The following is an 18,828-nucleotide window of genomic DNA, read 5'->3' on the forward strand; positions in this document are numbered from 1 at the left end:
GTGATTTTTCTCAGAATTTGCAAGTTTTAATTTTGCGGTTCTGTGTTATATCTTACGATTCTGACATTTTTTTCCTCCGAATTTGCAAGTTTTAATTTTGCGATACTGAGTTTTTATCTTGCGATTCTAACTTTTCTCAGAATTGCGTTTATATCTTACAATTCTGACTTTCTCAGAATGTTATTTATGTCTTACAATTATGACTTTTGAGTTTTAATTTTGCGATTTTGTTTATATCTTACGATTATGATTTTTTTTCTCAGAATTTAATTTATTTTGCGATTCGGACTCTTTTTTTTCTCAGAATTGCATTTATATCTTACGATTCTGACTTTTCTCAGAATTTGCGAGTTTTCATTTTGTGATTCTTTTTATATCTTACGATTATTAATTTTTTTCTCAGAATGCAATTTATATCTTACGATTGTGACTTTTCTCAGAATTGAAAGTTTAAATTTTGCAGTTCTGTGTTATATCTTACGATTCTGAAATTTTTTTTCTCAGAATGTGCGAGTTTTAATTTTGCGATACTGAGTTTTTATCTTGCGATTCTAACTTTCTCAGAATTGCGTTTATGTCTTACAATTATGACTTTTCTCAGAATTGCCCGTTTAAATTTTTGCGATTCTGTGTTTATATCTTACGATTCTGTCTTTTCTCAGAATTTGCGAGTTTTAATTTTACGATTCTGTTTATATCTTACGATTATGAATTTTCTCAGAATTTGTGAGTTTTAATTTTAAGATTCTGTTTATATCTTACGATTATTAATTTTTTCTCAGAATGGAATTTATATCTTACGATTGTGATTTTTCTCAGAATTGAAAGTTTAAATTTTGCGGTTCTTTGTTTATATCTTACGATTCTGTCTTTTCTCAGAATTTGCGAGTTTTAATTTTACGATTCTGTTTATATCTTACAATTATGACTTTTCTCAGAATTGCACGTTTAAATTTTTGCGATTCTGTGTTTATATCTTACGATTCTGACATTTTTTTTTCTCAGAATGTGCGAGTTTTAATTTTGCGTTACTGAGTTTTTATCTTGCGACTCTTTCTCAGAATTGCGTTTATATCTTACGATTCTGACTTTTCTCAGAATTGTGACTTTAAAGTTTGCGATTATATCGTGCATTTATATCTTGATTCTTTCTTATTTAGAATTGCGAGAAAAAAGTATGAATTGAGATAAAAAGTTGCGAGTACCTTTTTTTATTTACTTTATCCTGTGACAGAAACAAGCTTCCGTGCACGAATGAAGTCCGACGGTTCTTACTGTCAACGTCATTCTGTCCTTAATAAATACCAAACATACAAAAAAACACATTCATATGAGTGAAACTCCTCCGTGAGTTTGTTGTTCGGTAGTGGCCGTTCGAAAAATAGAGCTCCTTTCGCTGAATCCACGTTAAAATAACATTTCCAGTTTGTTCAGTGGTAGTAATCTTCACAGATGCTGGTTAATGAGGCGTTTGACACTTTACCACGACGTCAGTCGCGATTCGCAGTTTAAAAACTCTTCGTTCGGCCGTTCATAGAAAACGCCATCATGACGTCCTCACACCATTGGCTGTGCTGTTGCTAGGCACCGAGCCGTTGCCGGGGTTTACGACCTGGTGAAGGGGCGTGTCCTGAACACGCGAATATTCCCTGACTTCGGTCCTGGCCAGTAGGTGGTGCTGCTCTCCGGGGAGGATGGGTCGCCGCAGAAGCCCCTCCCCCTCAGCGATAGTCTCGGGCAGCGGTTGGCCGGCGGTCTCCGGGAGCAACGGTATGCAAATGATGCAGAGCAGAGTGCAGCAGGTGAGGATCACGTGATGCAGGAAGAAACCCTTTTGATTGTGGAGCTCCATCAGCGGCGCCGTTAGCATGCCGAACCCTTTTGATTGTCTGAGCTCCGCCAGGGCCTGCCTTAGCCTGCGATCCCCTGTAACGACGAACCGAGAGACCGCCGTCAAAACACATTCAACACCATCAGGTAATTCGTTAAATGTGCAGTAAGAGATTTCTCAGAAACGCTGTCGGACCGAGCACAAAAACACAATTGTAGCCAATTAGCAGAAAGGGCGTGTCCAGTCGTGACAGGGGAGGGGCCTGTGTTGCATCACATGTTAGTTAATTTGGGGGCGGAGCTATCGAGATATGGTTGTATCCATTTTTTGTTGATTTCAAATATCAACAGTGTTTCTCAGAAATCGCTTACTGTACCTTCAATACTGCAATTTTATTATTTCACTGGTGTTTGCTATGTCAAGCGTGCAAGTATTAAAAACATGAATGATTCCTCGCTTTACAATAAGGTTCCATTTGTTTACATTAGTTAAAATAAACTAACAATGACTAACGAAATAGTTATTTACTAAAACCAGGGTTAGTGTAGGTAACTAAAACTAAAACCATAGAAAACACATTTTGTTTCTTGACATTAACATTAACTGAAATAAAATGTTAATTTCTAGGTTATTAAAGCTGAATAAATTACAACAAAATAAAACAATATGTAGACATTTAAAAAAAAAATACTAATAAAAATGCCAAAAATGCACAATAAAATAACTAAAATTGTGAGTAAGAATAAAGTGAAAAAATATATTACAAAAAAGTTAGTTAAGGTGTTTGTTAAATTGTTGGTATTATTAGTATATTATAAAAAAAAAAAAAAAAAAAAAAAAAACAATTTAGTTTAAAACGGATAAATAAAAAAAAATTCTCATTTTCATTTAGTTCATCTTGAACTAATAAAATAACTAAAAACTAAAACAAATTAATAACTAAAAAAAATAAACTTAAAGAAACAACAACTACATAATTACTAAAACTTTAACTAAAGTAAAAACAGAAAACAAAAATATAAACAAATTTCAATATTAACATAGCTTAAAAATAGTTTAAAATAATGATCTAAAACGGATAAGTTCATAAAAAGTATATATTGAAAAAACCCAAAAACTAATAAAATTGACAAAAACAACAAAATTACTAAAACTTAAACAGAACTATGTTAATTTGAATCTAATTCAAAATGACTAATACACTATTAAAATCAAAAGTTGCATCTATTAATATTGTTTAATTAACCTCAGATAACAAACGAACAATGAACGGCTGTATTTGTATTAACTAATAAACGCTGTGGATTGGTCAGAACAGACTCGGACTGAGCTGACAGAGACGCTGACCTGATGACCGTCGGTGTGATCTCTGCGCAGTAGAAGATGCTGAGTGTGCTGACAGCATGAGACGAGAACATCCCGATGATGGAGAACGCGTACGAGAAGCGCTGGTTCAGTGTGTCCCGCAGAACTGTGACCAGAGACACTATAGATGAATACACACAGCTTTCCCCAAACATACAGTAACACCAGTAAATCACTGCTAATAATAGTGCAGGCTGATCTTGTTGCATTTAAATCAAAGTGACAATTTATATAAAGAGGGAGTGATTTAATTTACAAAGAAATATGTGTTCGATGAATGAAGCCCATTCTTCTTTCAGGTTTTTCTATAAAGTTTGTATCTGCTTGATTGTTTACATCGTCATGAAATTTTACTACTGTGTCCAGGTCTAATCTGATAAATGCAACTATTGGGCATAAACATATTCACAATAACATTAACATTAACGCTTTTGAAAAGTGCTGTACACATACAGCTGACTTATTTTCTTTCCTCGCAAAGAAACATAAAAATCACAAAATTATTCACAATTACTTAATTTATTGACATCCCTAATATTTTTAAGTCACAATTTATAGGTTTAAAAATATTTTAATATTTCCTCTTAATGTACATGTAACACTGGTGTAATAATACACTGAAAAAAAAAAGAAAAAAAAAAAAAAAAAAAAAAATATATATATATATATATATTATATATATATATCTTATATATATATATATATAGATATATTATATATATATATATATATATAAAGGATGTTCATATAAAATATTAATATATGGCAGGCTGTTTCCAGACCAAATTTACCTTTTATTTAAAAAACAAAACAAAAAACACTTTGAGACATTACATATATATATGTGTGTGTGTGTGTGTGTGTGTGTGTGTGTGTGTGTGTGTGTGTGTGTGTGTGTGTGTTAAATTACACCAAATATAATTTATAATATTATGAATAATTTATGACTCAGAATGTTGAAAATGTATTTGTAGAAATTAAAAAATGTTATTGCAATTAACACTATTTATAGAAATGTAAAGTGTTACTGTCCAGCCATAATAATTTTTATTTATTTATTGTAATATATTTTTAATGTATTTATTTTAATCAGGTTTTATGTATGGATTCATTTAATTAAATATAATGTTTTATTTCTGTATTATTTTAATTTAATATTTTTTATTTATTTATGTTAATCATTTTTATTTTAGTCTATTTTCAATGTAAATCTAGGTTTTGTTTTATTAAAATAAATACATAAAAATTTGATAAAAATAAATAAATGTAAATTAAATTAAATGCAGTTTTACTGTATTTTAATAACTATGCATGAGAAAAATAAATAATAAATAAAATCCTCCCTAATGCATATGTTATTTTAAATAACCTTTAATAAATTAAAATAAATTATTTTTTATATTACCTAAAGTTAAATTAAAACCAAATGCAATTTATAATATTATGCAAAATATATTACTCAGAATGTTTCAAATGTATTACTAGAAATTAACATTAAATGTTAGTGATTGCTCATTGCAATTTTGTGCTACAATATTAGCTACAATATTGCATGATTATTTAAATGCAGTTTATTATTTGAATTTGGCATTCTTTATTCCCTGCTGTCACAACAGTGCTTTATAAAATATGTAATGCATAATATTATTGTATTACCTGCATCGTGCAATAGACTGTACTTCCCGATCACTGTATCAGGAGAGAGAGACAGCTGTTAGTAAACGCTCGGAGACCGATGCATGCGCACAGAGTCTCCGTCGTCATGTGCTGTACGTACGGTTGAGCAAACCCAGCTGCAGCAGCGACGCCAGAGCCGTGATGATCATGAAGGTGAGCAGTCCTCCTCTCCTGCCGAAGCCGGCCACCACCGGAAACAGCACCAAGCAGGACGCGATGGCGATCGCCGCTAACGCGTAATAGTGCAGGTGAGACGCGCTGCCCTCCAGAACGCTGCGCGCAAAGCAGTGATGGATGCCGTAACCCGTCAACCTGAGAGCAGCACAGACCGCTGATTTAGTGCTGAGAGCAGAACAAACAGACTAGAGCTGTGTTTCAGAAAGAGAGCGCTTTTACTGGCGCAAACCTGCGGGTGAAATCATCCCGATACAAGAGTTTTGAGAAGTAAAAAAACTGTGTAAAAATTTTATTCTAAGAAATAAGATTAAAACAAGTTTTGAAAATTATTACAATAAATGCATAACATTTATATTAAATAAATCAATATTTAAAATAAATAAATACATAATTCTATAAAATAGCTTAAAACAAAAATAATTTAATCAATAGTTTTTAATCAAATTTGTATTTGTTTATTTTAATATTTTTTATGTATTTAATTTTTATTTGAATCTAATTTTTATGAATTTATTTTTTGATCAAATTTTAATTATGTATTTATTTTAGTCTAATTTTTATGTATTCATTTTAATCTATTTTTTATTTCTGTGTTTATTTTAACGTAATTTATATTATTTTTATGTACTCATTTTAATCTAATTTAATGTATCATTTTTTATTTCTGTATTTATTTGTTTTAATCTATTTTTTATCAAATTTTATGTATGTATTTAATCTATTTTTATGTATTTATATATTTCAATCTTTTATTTTAATGTTTTTATTTTAATCAAATCAAATTTTTATGTATTTTTTTAATTATTTATTTTAATACAAGTTTTTATTTTAATCTAATTTTTTAAGAAATAAATAAATACATACAAATTGATTAAAATAAATACATTTCAATTACATTCAAATAAATAAATAAATTAGATAAAAAAAAAGGCTTAAAATAAATAAGTAAATAAATAATACATCTACTAAATATTTTCCAAATAATATTTGAGATAATATGTAGTAGTATTTCTTTCACAGTATTTATAGAAGAAACTATATAGATGCCTTTTAAATTTTCGGATAGGGATTCTTTGCATGAAGATTATATTTGAGAGTCTAAGATGGGAAAACCCTGATCTAGATGACAAATTATTTCCAAAATTTGAACAAACGCCGCATGTAATGCTCAAGAGTCAATCCCAGAATGCATTGCAACAAGTTTAGTGAAAAGAGTAACTTAAGTTTAGAGTTTTTGATTATAAATCTGCTTGATGAATATGAACTCTGTGTGTTTAAGAGGTTGTGACGCAGCACTCACGAGTTGACACACAGGACGACGGTGTTCTTCCACAGGTTTCTGGTGCCGGTCAGCTGCGTCACGCAGTACGTCTTCGGCTTCTGCTGCAGCTCAGTCTCCAGCTCTGCAAAACCATCATCATCCTCATCATCATCATCATCATCCTCATCCTCACGCAGGAGGTAAAGCGCTCTCACAGCAGCAGCTCTGCTCACCTGAGAGGATGCCGCTGGCGTCGGTTGCCGTGGCGACGCTGTTGCTATGGGCGATGCGGTACATCTGTCGCTTGGCTCTTTGGTAATGCTGAGTGACCAACAACCAGCGCAGAGACTCCGGAAACATCCTGAGCGGAGAAACACGAGACATATAACTGCCCAAAAAAAGATTTTCTTTTCATAAACTGAGATGCATTTACTTGAGAAGGAAAATGACTTACGTTTTCAGAAAAAAAGGCCTTAAAACTGAATTTAAGAGGACATTATTGTAAAAAAAACTAAATAAATTGCTAAAGTTAAAATTGATTAGACATGCTTTTTTTTTTTTACAAAGATTGATTATATAACAGTAACATCTAATAAGAAGAATAGAATAGAATAGAAATTATATAATTTTCATTTGGTTGAATAAGATTATTATATATTAAAACAAAGAATTCTGAGTTTAGGAAGAGAAGAATTATTTGTTTTATTTTTTTGATTTCAAATAACCAGAGATGCTTTTGATTACTAAAATTTAATTTAGCCATTAAAACTAAATTCTGAAAAAAATGTAAAAAAAAAGGAATTTAGGAGATATTATAAACATATTTCATAGGGCCCTAAAATTGTAATTGTTGTTAAACTTTAAATAAACTGTTGTTAAATTGTATAAGTTTCCCTATTTCAATCAATTAAATGTTTTTTGATTAGTTAAATTAAATTAAAACATTAAAACAAAAACTAAGAAAGAAATTACAACAGTTTAACCATCTTAAATCAATTAAAACAATCAATTAAATAATAAAAAAAAGGAATTGAAAAACATTAAAACAGAAGAAATATTAATGTATTTATTTTGGGGGAAAAAATCCAAAAATGATCAAAACTAAGGGAGTTTATAATTAAAATGAGGAAAAATATCGGGCTAAATTTTCCCCTCTGAATTCAGTTTTTCTTACTGTATTGACACATTGTTTCTTGTTTTTAAGGATAAACTCACTTAATTCTGATACATTTTTCAGAAAACAAGACTTAATATCATTAAGTCATTTGACTTTTTCAGTAAATGCATTTTGATTTAAGGATGTTGGAATATTTTTGCTGGAAAACGACAAAAATACTAAATAAAAAGAAATACTACTAATGTTTTTGTGTGTTGTTTCAGGATGATTAAATGTAAATAGATTACAGACTAAAAGAATGAACCAAAAAAGAAACACTAAAATAAAGGAAATATAGTCAAAACATCTGTCCGTCCAAAAGCACAGACAGAAAACAAAGTGGTTTACTTGCTACGAAAAGATTTAATACCTGCTAAATTTAATTTGAGTTAGTCGACCAGAATTAATGCATTTCAACGGTGCATTAATTTGCACTAGTGCTTTCCTAGCTGTATGTGTCTTTTGCATCAGTATTGTTTTAATGTGTTTGATTGAGCGTCTCACCAAACTCCTAGCTATATGTGTCTTTTGCAGCCACAAACGGTGCCGATGACGGCACGATCTGCCAGGATCTGCCAATCGAACATGTGCTCACAGCGCCGCCAGACCGGGCATCAGCAGCTGACCGCTCACGATGATCAGACTGGCGATCATGGTCATGGAGAAACGCCACGCGGGCAAACACAGCTCGATCCCTGAGAGACCACAGTCACAACTCAACAGACATCACGGAAATCGCCACCATTAGACATGCTCCTTCATTATTACTGACTCATTTAAACAGAAAAAATTAAAAACACAGAATTTGGGGTAAAAAAAATTATTAAATTTTTTTCAGGGGGCTATAATTTTGTATATTTTTTTATATTTTTTTAATTTGTTGTTGTAATTTTTAAATTGTTTTTTTTAATATTAGAAGTAAAATTTAATTTAAATGTTAAAACAAAAGTAAAAATTATAATGAAAAACACTGAAAAATAAAAATCGATTTCATAGGGCCCTTAAATTGTAAATGCAACTTAATAAACTCATGTTAATTTTTTTTTTTTAAATTAATAAAGTTAATTTAACCATTGAAACAAAAGTCTAAAAGAAAAATTGGGGGAAAAATAAATTTAAATTAAAAAATAATTTATATAATTTATTTCAATTTATTTAATTGTTTGTTTGTTTATTTATTTATTTTGACTAAAATTTTATTTAACCATTAAAAAAAAAGAATCCAGAAACAAAATAAAAATAAAAATTGGTGGAGAAATACATTTAAATTAAAAAATAATTTATATAATTTATTTCAATTTATTTAATAATTTATTTATTTATTTTGACTAAAATTCTATTTAACCATTAAAAAAAAGAATCCAGAAACAAAATAAAAATAAAAATAATAATAGCAAAAAATTAATAAAATAATAAAATTGGGGGAAAAATACATTTAATTAAAAAATAATTTATATAATTCATTTTAATTTATTTAATAATATGTTGTTAAATTGTATACATTTCCCAATTTAAATTAAATAGACATTATTACTAACATTTAATTTAACCATTAAAACATCATTTTAATTTTAATAAAATAAAAAAAATTAAATAAAAACAGATTTTGGGTAAAATATAACTTAAAATAATTGTTGTTCAACTTGTAAAAAGTGTTGTTAAATTGCAAAAGTTCATTTTAAAAAGTTAATTACACATGTTTTTGATTGCTCAAATTTAATTTAAGCATTTTTTAAAAATCATGTAAAAAATGAAAAACAATATTTGGGAAAAATAAAATGGAATTTGGGAAAAATACAATTAGAAAGATTAATTGTTTTTAGGAAAATTCTAAAATTTAATCATTAAAAAAGAATCGAGAAAAATTAAAAAAGAAAAGAAGTATATTATATTACTACATACATACAGTTTATGGTGTATACACACTTGAGCTAATACTGTACACAAAGATGATTTTATGGTTCTTTGTTTTGTTTTTCAGTTGTACAAAGCGCCACCTAGTGGACTGGAGTTCTGAAGATCATGTGACACTGAAGACTGGAGTAATGATGCTGAAAATACAGCTGGGCATCACAGAAATAAATTACGTTTTATTATACATTCACATAGCAAACAGCTTTTGTAAATAGTAAAAATATTTAATAATTTTACTGTATTTTTGCTCAAATAAATGCAGCCTTGGTGAGCAGAAAACATTTAGTTAGTGTCTCTCTCCTTATTCCTCCTCTCCTCAGACACTGACAATCACACACAGTGAACTGAATGGATGGAGTCCAGACCGCAGCATGTGTGAGTAACTGCTCCAAAGGAATCCCAGCGGATCAATTTGTCATATCATGAGCGGATATTAAACCAAGAAGAGATGCTGATTATTCTTTGTATTAAACACAACAGCTTTCTGGGCCAAAACTAATACTGCTAGAGTGAAGATGCATTTAGAAATACTACATTTTTACATTTTTCAGAAAGCATTTTATGGTCCAGCAGGTGAAAATGGTGATGATTGATTTGACAAACACCAATACATTTTTTTAAAAAAGACCGTATTTTATTCTATTAAGAAAGTGAAGTTCTGGTTAATGTCAGGGCTGTTTTTCACTCTCTGTCAATCATGACGATGTCCAGTATAACGCAGAAGCTTTTGAGGAAACTGTGCTGTAAAAATGTCATCTGAGTCTGAGTGAAGCAGAAAGCGGCTCCATTAGAGCAAATTAATGAACTCGGAGGTGTTCTGGCCATTACACACACACACACACACACACACACACACACACACGCTCACACAGACCCTAGGTGCTCACAACACAGACACTCACACTCACAGACACTCACACACACACACCACACACACACACCACACAGACACCACACACACACACTCCTACACACACCAACACACACACACACAGACACACCACACACACACTCACACACACTCTCTCTCACACACATACTCACACACACACACTCACACACACACACACACACACACACACACACACACACACACACACACACACACACACACACGTATATTGCATCAATGCAGTATTTACTGCCTATTTTCTAATTTTAATATATAAAATAAAAAACAGAGAATAACATTGAGAATATGAATACTACATAAAATAAAAGTGCTATTTTTTGCTATAGGTTTATATTAAAAAAATATATATAGAGAGAGAGAGAGAGAGAGAAGAATTGCATTAAATAAATAAATAGGTAACACTTTACAATAAGGTTCATTAGTTAATTAAAAAAAATTAAGAAATAACTTTTTAAAGAAAATAAATATGGTGTAATGAAAAAAATATTTATGGTTATTCTCACTGAATTCAGTGTAGGGTTCAACATTTTTTTAAATAAAATTTAATATGATATTTATAAATATATTTTCATATATATATATATATTTCTTAAATATAAATATAGTAATTAGTAGCATTAGTATTATATTAGCATTTATATTTTATTCAGAAATAAAATATTTTCTATTATTTTTTGAAGATACAGATATGGTAAAAATAGCATTTTATTTATTATTTTTATTAAAATTGATATATAGTATAACAAATACTGACTTGATGGAAAACCATATATATGTATATATTCAGCAGTAATAAGATTAAAACAAAAAAATTAAGAACAAAATATAAATATGTTTAGTTTTCTTAAAGCAACATAATTTCCTGTGTTTTTAATATTTGCATTTGAAATCTGACCTGTACAAGTTCTCAGGTTTCTCAAGATTCCCCTTTTACTTGAACTGGATGAAAGAGTTTGTAAGTCAAATCAAACTGTTTACACATCTTTCTGTGAAATGTGATCACAGGACGGACTTCATAAAATCATTACAAGCTCAAACCGAAGGAAACAGAGGAGGAAAGAGAGTCAGACTCACTCAGGACATAAAGCGAGAGTCTGATCGCCGCCAGACAGAAGCCTTCGAAGAAGCGCAGCGTGCTGAACATGGCCATATCCACAGAGAAGGCCACGGCCAAACCGAACACCAGCACCGACAGCACAGACACCAGCAGCACGGGGATCCGGCCCAGCCTGAGACGCAAAACACTGTCAGAGAAACATCACAACACCTCAGACACGCCAGTGTGTCTCTGACGTACCAGTCTGCCATCGCTCCCATCAGCAGGTAACCGAAGATAGAGCCCACCAGCAGAGAGAACTTAGCGATGTGAACCTTCCACTCGCCGTCACACACCAGCGTCCACTGCAACACAAACAACAGATTCATAGAGAAACACATATACACCTTCACATATACATTCTCAAAATACTCAAAACAGAAGTCATACCGGAGGCCTGCATTTCATCTTTACATGTTTATTACCATAAAACATAACTGTTAATTTCATCTTTACATGTTTATTACCATAAAACATAACTGTATATATATATATATATATATATATATATATATATATAGATATATATAGTCATCTTTACATGTTTATTACCATAAAACATAACTGTATACATGTTTTGTTTTGTGATATTATTTTTTTTGATTTGTTATGGTTATAAAAAATGCATTTATTGACTTTTTAAAGTATTTATACATGATGGTAGTATCTTTTATACTTTAGGCTGATTTTAATTCTTGTATTAGAGTATTTTATTGTAATACAGTAAAAGCAATTAGTGAATAACAATTCAGAATAATGAGAATTAGAACATAGAGTGATATTTCACCCTACATATATATATAAATACATACATAAAGATGTTTTGTGATAATATTTTCATGTCAATTAAGCACATTTCTCACCACTCTCAATATCATTCTCTCCTGGGAAAAAAAAAATTTATTACTATTTTTTATTATTTTTTATTACTGCAGTGTGTACAAATAAAAGGATTTATTGAAATGATAAAATATGTATGGATTATGCTAATATTTATTAGTTTTTAATTCATGCTGATTTAAATGAACTTGTATTAGAGTATTTTAATTGTAATACAGTACAGAAATTTTTTTAAATATTATTTTCAAGTCAATTAAGCACATTTGTTACCTTTATAAAAAATCTATTTTTGTTACTGTAATGTGTGAAAATAAATGCATTTATTAAAACTATACAATGTTTATACATGCTGGTAATGTGTGTTATATTTTATATATAATTATGCTAGTTTAAATTCTTGTATTAGAGTATTTTTATTGATATAAATGAAGAATAATGGTAATTAGAACTGATATTTCACCCTGAAAACAAAATAAAAATATAAAGATGTTTTGTTTTGGGATCAGTTTTCTCACTAATTATAACAACAACAACAAAAGAAAAAAGAAAAAGAATTTGTATGGCTGCAGTCTGTAAAAATAAATGCATTTATTGAAATTATAAAATATTATAATACATAATGGTGATATTTATTAATTTTTATGCTGATTTAAATTCTTGTATTAGAGTATTTTTATTGTACAGAAATAGCAATTAGTGAATTACAATAATAATAATGAGAATTAGATTATTACAATAATTAAAATTCGGTGGTGAAATGTTCTTAAATACCATGAAAATAATATCACAATGCAACAAATAGGCTTTGTTTACTTAATGCAAAACATAATTCATTTCTCATATCTTTTCAGATGGAAAAAGAAATAGAAAAGCCATGCACTGTAAGTATGCAAGCACAAAAGAAACGGCCTAAAATACAAAATGCATTCAACAAAACTCCTGCGTGACTCACTGCACAAGGACATTGTGTTTGCGGCATTGAAACATGACAATTACAATGACAAATTTGATTAGAAATCGCACTGCTGCGTTCACAAAGACCAATAAACTTCACTAAAGCTAGAAGTGAACAGATATCCTCTCTCCTGCAGTGTTGTCACATCCTCAGATGGGCCAGAATGCTTCATTAGCATTTGAATGAAGCTCTTTAACACACTCCGAGAAGACACTAGGCTATCGGTGTGAGAAAGGTCACACACTCACAGCAGGTCATCAGGACGTCAGGCATCCGTCTATTCAGCCAAAGACTCAAAGAAAAACATCCCAACAGGAACGTTGTCCTGGAACGCGCAGCATTATCTCAGACTCACAGATAAACTACTGAGTTTAGAGGAAAGCTTGTGCTTGTTGGGGCTTGTTTCGCCATGGGATAAAAAATAAAAATATAATGGTGACTTTTTATCTCAATTCAGGCCTTTTCTCTTGCAATTCTGAGAAAAGTCCCAATTGGGAAAAAATAAACTCAAAATTGGTAGAAAAAAGTCAGAATTGTAAGATGTTAACTTGCAACTGTGAGATATAAATTCACAAGTTTACGAGTTTATATCTTAATTCTGAGTTTACATCATGCAAATCTGAGTTTGTATCTCACAACTCTGAGTTTATATCTCAATTCTGAGTTTATATCTCAATTTTAAGTTTATATTTCAATTCTAAGTTTATATATCAATTTTAAGTTTATATGTCAATTTTAAGTTTATATATCAATTTTAAGTTTGTATCTCAATTATGAGTTTATATCTCAATTCTGAGTTTATATCTCAATTCTGAGTTTATATATCAATTTTAAGTTTGTATCTCAATTCTGAGTTTGTATCTCAATTCTGAGTTTATATCTCAATTCTGAGTTTATATCTCAATTCTGAGTTTATATATCAATTTTAAGTTTATATATCAATTTTAAGTTTATATATCAATTTTAAGTTTGTATCTCAATTATGAGTTTATATCTCAATTCTGAGTTTATATCTCAATTCTGAGTTTATATATCAATTTTAAGTTTGTATCTCAATTTTAAGTTTGTATATCAATTTTAAGTTTGTATCTCAATTCTGAGTTTGTATCTCAATTCTGAGTTTATATCTCAATTCTAAGTTTATATCTCAATTCTGAGTTTATATCTCAATTTTAAGTTTATATCTCAATTCTGAGTTTATATATCAATTTTAAGTTTGTATCTCAATTATGAGTTTATATCTCAATTCTGAGTTTATATCTCAATTCTGAGTTTATATATCAATTTTAAGTTTTGTATCTCAATTTTAAGTTTGTATATCAATTTTAAGTTTGTATCTCAATTCTGAGTTTGTATCTCAATTCTGAGTTTATATCTCAATTCTAAGTTTATATCTCAATTCTGAGTTTATATCTCAATTTTAAGTTTATATCTCAATTCTGAGTTTATATATCAATTTTAAGTTTGTATCTCAATTATGAGTTTATATCTCAATTCTGAGTTTATATCTCAATTCTGAGTTTATATATCAATTTTAAGTTTATATCTCAATTCTGAGTTTATATATCAATTTTAAGTTTGTATCTCAATTTTAAGTTTGTATCTCAATTCTAAGTTTATATCTCAATTCTGAGTTTATATTCAATAATCTTAATTCTCTCAATTCTGAGTTTATATCTCAATTCTGAGTTTATATATCAATTTTAGGTTTATATCTCAATTCTGAGTTTATATCTCAATTCTGAGTTTATATATCAATTTTAAGTTTATATATAAATTTTTAAGTTTATATATCAATTTTAAGTTTGTATCTCAATTCTGAGTTCATATCTCAATTCAATTTTTTTTTTCCAGAATTGCCAAAAAAAAAGTCTGAATTGTGACACAAAAAGTCACAATTACCTTTTTTATTATTTTATCCCGTGGCAGAAACAGGCTTCCCTATGAATTAGCCAGCTTCTGTGCAATGAGCTCTGAAAGGAAATGTGTGAGATAATAATGTGATAAAATCCTTTATAGGAACTAATTCTGCGTGAGATTCACATGCGGCGTTCATAGATGTTTATTTGAAGTCTCAGCAGCACAAATGCAAATCTCACAATAGTTTCCAGGATGAGGATTCTCAGATTGAGACTTTTTAGACTGTTTTTGCAGACTTTAAGAAGGAGCGTGCTGACATTAGTTGTCAGGCGTCTGTGTTATCTTGCTGTCCGTTGGGGTGAGCATTTAAACACTTTATCAGCTCCAGTCTGGAGGGTGTGACGCTGAATATGCATACTGTAGGTGAAGTGATATGCTCATTAACACAGTGACACTGCTGGTTAAATACCTTATTTACATGAACATCAGTGATCAATGCAACCTTTCAGTTTCTTTGATCAAACACCCGATTCAGTAAAACCTTGCTAATTGTATGTAAATCTGCAATGTGCATCAAATAATCAGCTGATTTCATGCTAAACATTTACAAATTCAATGTGCATCTTCAGTCATTTCATTGCATGTTTGGCAAGGCCTCAGATAAAATGAAACCCTCCATGTGATTTCATGTGATTTCCCATCAGGAGTAGATACATCATGTACAGTATGCAGTATGCATCCATCAATCATTTTAGATCCTTTATTTTCCCTGTGCATTGCATAGATTTCTCTATTAAAGGAAATGAAGGACTAGTTCACCCACAAAATTTAAATTCTGCAGTCTTTTATCAGTCTGTCATTGGAAAACTGAGGTCTGTCATTCCAGATAAACACAAGATGCTTGTTAAAAATGTTCAATTGGCTCGCTCATTTGCAATGTATTGCCAAGCACTTGCATATATATATGTTTGTGGCCTGATGCTGTCGAGCTCCAAAATAACAACAACAAAAAAGAAAGTAAGTAAAGGAAGAACTCATAAAAGTAATGTCATAAAATGATGGAAGCCCATTTCCGTCTTGAGTATGAGATTAAAATGTCAATTATGAGATAAAATGATTGCATAAAATGTCATAATTATAAAACAAAGTCAAAATTATTAAATTAAAAAGTCAAAATTAGGAGATTAAAAAAAGTCATAATTTTGATATAAAAAGTCATAATTAAGACATGCTTTAGACGTCAAAATTATGACAATAATAATTATAGTAAAGTTTGTGTCTTTTGTCATAATTATGACTTTGTCATAATTTTGATTTTAGTATGTCATAAATTAGCATTTTTATGTCATAATTTCGACTTTATATCTATAGGCCAGTTTGGTGTTTGCAAACAGTGATGAAGTTTGTTGTGGGTGGAGTCTGTCTAGTGGCATAAAATTACAGTTTCAAAGTAGCAGTCTATGGAAGCAATGGAATAAAAGTTTAATATTTTGAGTTTATATTTCAAAATTCTGACTTTTTTCTCGCAATGCCGAGATTATATCTCACAATTCTGATAAGAAACATCAACCCGTCATTCTCTCTTTCCCCCTCAGCTCAGAATCATGAGTTTATAATCCCACATTTCTGGGTTTTTTTCCCTTGCAATTGTTGAGTTAAATCAAGTCATAAAGTCCGAACTAAGATTTATAAACTTGCATTTGAGAGAAAAAAAAAAATCAGAATTGTGAGATAAAATAGTTAAATGTTATAGGTTTAAATAGTATGCTATTTCATGCTGTAACTGCATGCCTATTGCAATATGTCCCCTATGAACCGCATATTATGTAGACCTATTGTTTAAATCAAAGTTATGCATTTTCGCAGCTCAGCCCAGTCCCCATTCACTTTCATTGTACAGAAAAGAGCAGCGTGAACATTCAGTTAAACCTCTTTTTTTGTATTCCAGTGATAAAAAGAAAGTCGTACGTGTTTGTAAGGACACGAGGGTGAGTAAACAGACACATTCTGACCGATGACGGAATTTTTATTTTTAGGTGAACTATTCCTTTAAATGGTAGCTTTCCATCCGCCGGAGGGAATCCTTTCGAAGGGCATCTATCAGAGCATCTTACCTTGGTGACCACATTCTGCTGCAGTCCCGACTGCAGCTCGAACCACCACTCTGAGCACACACACGCCGTAACGTTGCTGCTCTCGGCGGCGTTCCCAGTCGCGATCAGATCGAAAATATCCCGACCCGAGCTCGTCCTGTTCTGATCCGGACGCACGCACTTCCTGTCCGGCTGACCGAGCAGAAAGTGGTCCGAGAACTGGATGAACGAGATGAGGAACGCCGGGATCCACGTCAGAGCCACCAGGCGCCGCTGGTACCTCCCGAACCCCCCGAGGAACGGCAGAACCACCGTGTCCACCTGCGAGAGCCGCTTGTGCGGTTCAGACTGCGACACATTGCCGTTCTCCGCCGGTGGGTCGAGCCCGTCCAGCTGAACCGCGTCCATAGCGCGTCGGTTTCAGCGGTGCGCGCAGGGGTCTTTGTCTCAAAATCACTCTCACACACGCTGAGGTTCGGTCCGGTCTGAACAGAACCCTGTTATGATAATCCAGCGGGCGGGTTGATGCGCAAGGGGCCCCATGAGGTCTTTGTCGAACCCGGTTGTCACAACAACGCCATCGCCGGGCTGCACGATGCCCAGATCTGCGCGACTGTGCCCGGTGGTCTCCAACAGGTCCGCAGGTATCGCAGCTGGCGCACAGGTGTGGCCCGTGTATCCATGCTTGAGTCGCAAGGTACTCACATCAGGGATGCTGCTGAGCCGATCCCGCCCAGCGCTCGCGCACTAGCTCATAAATAACCCCTAAGTATAGCGGAGGCTTGGTCACTCGGCGCACCGCACGCCCGACGCCCCAGCGTCCGCCCGTTTTTCACCGGCGATCGAGCACCGCACGGCATCCAAACGCAAGATCCGCCCTCTTCTCGCGGACCGAGCGCTGCCATTGGTGCACGGGCTGATCTGTCCTCCAGTGTGTGATTGGACGAGCGCAACAAAGAGCCTTTGTGTGGCATCTGCCCCCCGTGAGCTCGGGGCAAAAACACTTCACCGGCCTTCGATAAATAGTGCGCAGTTATCTTCAGTTTGTTTCAAATAAACAGACTGCACAAAAATATTACATTCGGATTTAGTAGACTGTTCAAGCGATACTGACTTACATTATAATAATATATTTTATATTATAGTATACTGTGCATTGCGTATACTGTACATTACTTTGCCAAAATAGATAAATAAATAAAAACGGACATGAAATATTGATTTTTAAAAGTTTTTATTTGAGAAAAAAAAGACTGCAGAGTGTCAAGGAACATTATATTATATTATATTATATTATATTATATTATATTATATTATATTATATTATATTATATTATATTATATTATATTATATTATTTTATATTATTATTATTTTGTATTATAGGCTTACTAAACATTATCTTGCGAAATAAATAATTAAATAATTGGATATTACATCTTGATTTGAGTTTAAATTATTTTATTATATGAGAAAAAAGATAGTGCCGAACATTAAGGAATAAAACGTTATTATTATATATACTGTATAAATGATTGTATTATGTGAGAATAAAGACTAAAGAGCATTATGGAATTATATTATATTATACTACAATGTGCATTATGTAGCCTACAGTATATTGTACATTATCTTATAATATAAATAATTAAATAAATGGACATGAAATATTGATTTTATTTTATGAAAAA

The 18,828-nt window shown here is 31.4% G+C and overlaps 1 pseudogene; it reads right to left on the minus strand.

Annotated features, from left to right (window-relative positions):
* Positions 1–3,063: 3,063 nt before the first annotated feature.
* Positions 3,064–18,170, minus strand: LOC109064920 (annotated as a pseudogene).
* Between the last annotated feature and the right edge of the window lie 658 nt (positions 18,171–18,828).

Source organism: Cyprinus carpio, chromosome A20 (assembly GCF_018340385.1).
Source record: "Cyprinus carpio isolate SPL01 chromosome A20, ASM1834038v1, whole genome shotgun sequence".
NCBI classification, from domain to species: domain Eukaryota; kingdom Metazoa; phylum Chordata; class Actinopteri; order Cypriniformes; family Cyprinidae; genus Cyprinus; species Cyprinus carpio.